Source organism: Cibotium barometz, chromosome 50 (genome assembly GCF_041138505.1).
Source record: "Cibotium barometz isolate CiBa-2024 chromosome 50, ASM4113850v1, whole genome shotgun sequence".
Classification (NCBI taxonomy): domain Eukaryota; kingdom Viridiplantae; phylum Streptophyta; class Polypodiopsida; order Cyatheales; family Cibotiaceae; genus Cibotium; species Cibotium barometz.
Window position 1 is genome coordinate 22,001,652 of NC_141095.1, and position 5,197 is coordinate 22,006,848.

Genomic DNA, 5,197 nt, shown 5'->3' on the forward strand with positions numbered 1-5,197 from the left:
TTCCGCCATCTTGTTTAATGCGCTCAAGCAATGTATAAGTACCATACTTGAATGCATAATGCTCCTCCAACTCAGTAGCCTTGCATCCAACTGCCCTCTCTTACATACATAATAACAAAACATAAATAAAAACATACAACTATACACTATCTGACATACAAACAAGAGGGTATAGAAAGCATGGATACTTACAAAATACTCATAAAATGAGTCCCATCCACCGCTCTCGAGGTGCGAGCTCCCCATGCTTTCTAGTCGATTTGCCCCGCTGCTTCCTCTTGTTGCAAGTATTGTTGAGGGTTTTTAGTGTGCTTTCTGAGCTCCTTATCCCATCTCTCTTGGTCAATGAACCAAGGCTTTTCTCCCCCTGTTTTCACCGCTTGGGTGACATCGGACCTCTTGTGTCTCATACAATCTCTCATGAGATCGTAGATCTACTTGTTAGGTAATTTCTCTCTACCTGGGGCACACTTGAACTCGTTCTTGATTTGATTACAAATTCTTGTTTTCTTCTCCGATGGGAGGTGGAGGAATTTGGTCAGAGTTTCATGGGAAAATACTATGCCACATAGCTCCCTCACATGACTCCGCATCTCATGACCAACATCATCAAGAACGACCTTCCCTTCTCGCACCGTGTAAAGATGCTGATCTGCATTCGGGAGAAGGCTACTACCGAAATTCCGACTAGATTGAGGCGATGAGATGGGGGTGTTGACCACACTATATGTACGGGTGGATGCTCTCATGGAGGGGTAGATGTATCCGTGGCACTATAGCCACCACAACAATCACCACCACCCCTACGATGCAAACTGCAATTGCAGTTGGAGGAATGGCCCGAGGGTGGGGGGGTTTGACTAGGGGATGGTATGGGTGTGACGGTGACCGTGGCCACTCACGGTGCCGATGGGCCTGCACCTGGCTCACCATGGGCAAAATTGGCTCTAGCTGCTCAGGGGTGGCTTGTGCAATGAAAAAAAAAAATTGGTCAAGGCTCATGACACGTGGAGTAGGTGGGACAATTGGTTGGGGAGGTAATGCTGGGGGTGATTTCTGGGCTACATATATGGTCCTCAATCTGCATATGTGCATGGATATGGTTATGCAGGTGGATATGCAAGTTATGTGTAGGAGCATATGAACATGTGGCATGTGAAAAAAAGAAAAGAAAAAAAGAGAATAAAACCAAAGGGCTTACCTCTAAGATTAGTTTTAGAATAAAACCAAAGGGCTTACCTCTAAGATTAGTTTTTAGAGTTTTTGCATCACAAAAACAGAAAACCCACACTAATCACCACAATAATTAGCTACATTTTAAAAGCATAAAATCAAATTAATATGGAGAGAAAAAAGGAGCTTACCTCTAAGAGATTAAGGATAGACAGTAGAGATATGCAACTTGCAAAAAAAACCCCAAAAAAGATTAGAACACTAGTCAGGTGTAAGAAAACATGAAAGCAAGAAAGATGGTGGTGTAGGAGAGTGCAATGATGAGAGAGAGAGAGAGAGAGAGAGAGAGAGAGAGAGAGAGAGAGAGAGAGAGAGGACAACCAAAAGGTCACGTGGGGGGTGAAGATATGCAACTAGCAAAAAATAAAAATAAAAAAAGAGATTGGAAATCATGAATCTATAAAAAAGAGATTGGAAATCATGAATCTATAAAAAATCATGGGTTTTCAAGCATGCTCTACAAGCTGGTGAAGTCAGAATTTGATTTGATCACGTCTATAGTGAGATCCAAGCTCTTCATCAAATAAATCTCTCAACCACGAAGAATTTGCAAAGACCATCTAAAGAAAAATAATATATTTCTAGTTAAGCATCTAAATGCAAATGTGTGTCCTCAAAATGAGCAACATATCTATTTCTTGGACCTTCAACCCGAGCAGAGTACTAGACGAATAACAACACAAGCAAGTACTAGTAGTTAGCCTCATGTTGAAGAAGAAACTATGGTGGACTCTCTGATGTATTTGGAGCAAGACATGGATGACATGATAGATGCCCTACATGATGTAGGGGATATTGAGTGAGAAATTACACAAGAGATGGGCAGTGTCCACCATCAACATATGGAGAAGGCCTTAGGAGAAGAGCAAGAGTTGAGTAGGCTGGCTCGTACACCTCTTTATCATGGTGCACGTATATCTGTTTTGCGTACATGCCTCGCAATGCTAAACTTGCAATCAATATTTGGATGGTTCGCTACTAGCGTATCAAAACTTTTTGCGTAAGTACTTATCACCCTTTCCATTTTTTATCTCTTTCTTTTACCTTTTCTAAATCATCGTTGTGTTAATATGATAGGTCATTGAGAGATCAAATATTTCCAGAAGGCAACGAGATGCCTGTGGATTGTACGCGTGCAAAATACATATTACAATCCATTGGTATGGACTAGAATTCTTACCATGCTTTTCCAAATGATTGTGTTCTCTATCGACACGAGCATGCAGGTATTGCACATGTCCATAGTGTGGAGAATCTAGATATAGGAAAGATGTCCAAGGAGAAAGGGTTCTTGCAAAAGTACTAAGGCACTTCCCTATCACTCCAGGGATTTAAACCATGTTCAAGTGTAAATCCATGGTGTCTATGATGTCTTGGCATTGAACCACTAGATCCACAGACGATGTTATGCATGTGCCTGCGGATTGCCCTACATGGAGACACATTGAAGAGATGTGGCTAGACTTTAATGAGAAACCTTGTAATATTCACCTCGGGCTAGCTACGGATGGTGTGAAGCCGTTTGGTCTTAAAAGTTCAACATGGAGCACATGGCCACTTTGTCTTGTGAACTACAATCTTCCACCATGGTTAGCAATAAAATAGGGACATCTTTTTCTCTCATTAATAGTCCCTGGGAAGTACAAGGTATCCAACATGGATGTGTAGTTAGCCTCGTTAATAAAGGAGCTACAATGTTTGTGGGAAGGAATTGATGTTCATGACATGTCAAAGAGGTTTGGACGACAAAGGGAGTTCTCATTACGAGGAATATTAATGTGGACTATGCATGATTGGCCAGGCTACGAAGAATGCAGTGGTAAGCTATTTTGTTTTATGTAATAGCTATTGATATATATGTGGATGGTTGTATAATATTATTTGTTTTAATACAAGACTATCAATCTCTGGATACAATGCATGCCCTTTGTGTGGACCTAGACTAGATTCTCATCATTCAAGAGGCTTGAGAAAGATGGTGTATGAGGGTCACAAGAGGTATCTACCAGAGGACCATGAGCTACGTGAGGGCTATTTGGGTCGGCCTATTCCTACACTAAAGGCAAGCGATTGGAAGAGAGCATGGGAGGACAATGTCTCATTGTATACACATCTACCACACCGCCTACAATACTATATATGGACATGGTTGCCATGAGCTAAGGTATCCAATGCTTGTGAGTATCTACCCCCTTCTACACTTTGTACATACTCCATCCAGAGTTTGTCTAGATCACCATCTAAGCTCTACTTCAGAGCGCATGGGTGGACAACACCATCACTTGTACCTCTTTGGTATAATCAAAATTTTAAATTCTCTCCATTGTGTATCTATTGCATTGTCTATTGTGCTTTGTCTTGCTATCTCTTTCCACTGTGGCATATTCTTATAGTATACATACATACATATGTATGCATGCATACATGGGTTGTTGCAAGATCAGGGTGTCCAGTATTGTCCAACTTATGCTGGACTGGGACAATGCTTGGAGAGAAAATTTGGGGGGGCAAGGTGCTTCAAATGAAATCAAGCAACTAATAGAAAATACACATGCACTCAAATTAACCCAACAAAACTTAAATTAATATAAATTAGCATAATTAATCAAAATTAATAAAAAATGATTAAATGATTAAAAAATAATATTTCCATACTTAGAGTGATGCAATTATTTTTTTCATAGATGCAACATTACAAGTACACTAGTCCTTATAGGTTTTAAATGATTTACATCAAAAATATAATTTTACTAAAATAAGATTATTAATATTTGCAGGCTTTCTGATAGCTTGGAAGAATTTTGAAAAAGAGATCATTAAAAATCCAACCATTGGATTTGCAATTTCAACTAAGCATCACATTTTGCTAATGTCTCACTATCCACCACTCTTTTGATCTACAAGATTGAGCATTTTAAGTGGTAATTATTGTGGGTGCAAAAGTCGCATATATTATAACACTTTAAAGACCTTGAAATATTTAAAGAAAATAGACAAATAGCATAAAATTTTCTCAAAAAATCAAGTTAAGCTCTATATTATATGAAGATCTAAGGTCCAAAGTGGGAATCTCATATGAGTTTATATGTAAAGGATATTAGCATTTTATGGAATCAGTCCAAATTTGGGACAAGGTGTATACATTGACTTTATACCTAAGAAAATGAGGACTTTTGACTATCTAATGCTTAATAAAATTATGCAACTATATTCCCAACTTTGCATGTTATGTTCCAACAAAAGAACGTGAAAGGAAATTCCTTCATTAGCTAGGAGAGATTGGCCACTAAAGGTAAACAAATGCCTGTTTTTTTACTGTTTAAAGGGTGCGTGAGTGAAAAAAACTGGGCACCTTGATCCTGCAACCACCCACATGCATGCATACATACATGCATACATACATATATGTATGCATTTATATATATATACGTACATGTATACATACATGCATACATACATATATGTATGCATTTACTTTTCCCATAAAAACCTTAAAAAAAACTAATTCTTCTCTCTCTATCTTTCTCTCTCTAACAAAAAAACTATTTTTAAAACTAATCTACTCCCCCCCCTCTCTCTCTCTCTCTCTCTCTCTCTCTCTCTCTCTCTCTCTCTCTCTCCCCCCCCTTTTTCCTCTCATTTTTCCCATTAAAAAAAGGTTCCCTTTTTTTTTCCTATTTAAAACACAACCAAAAACCCTTTTTATTTTACTAACTCTACTCTCTCTCTCTCTCTCTCTCTCTCTCTCTCTCTCTCTCTCTCTCTCTCTCTCGTCATGAGCGGCACGATCCTTATCCTATCTCCTATATAGGAGAAGAAGCAAGGAGTTGCCATGTGGCCAAGAAAGAGGTTCCATGTTGCAGCTCTCTAGAAGGATTTTAAAGATTGTGAAGAATTTTTTGTCATGGCCTTTGGCTATATATGGTCCTTGCCTAGTTTAAACTTTAAAAACACACTTGATTAT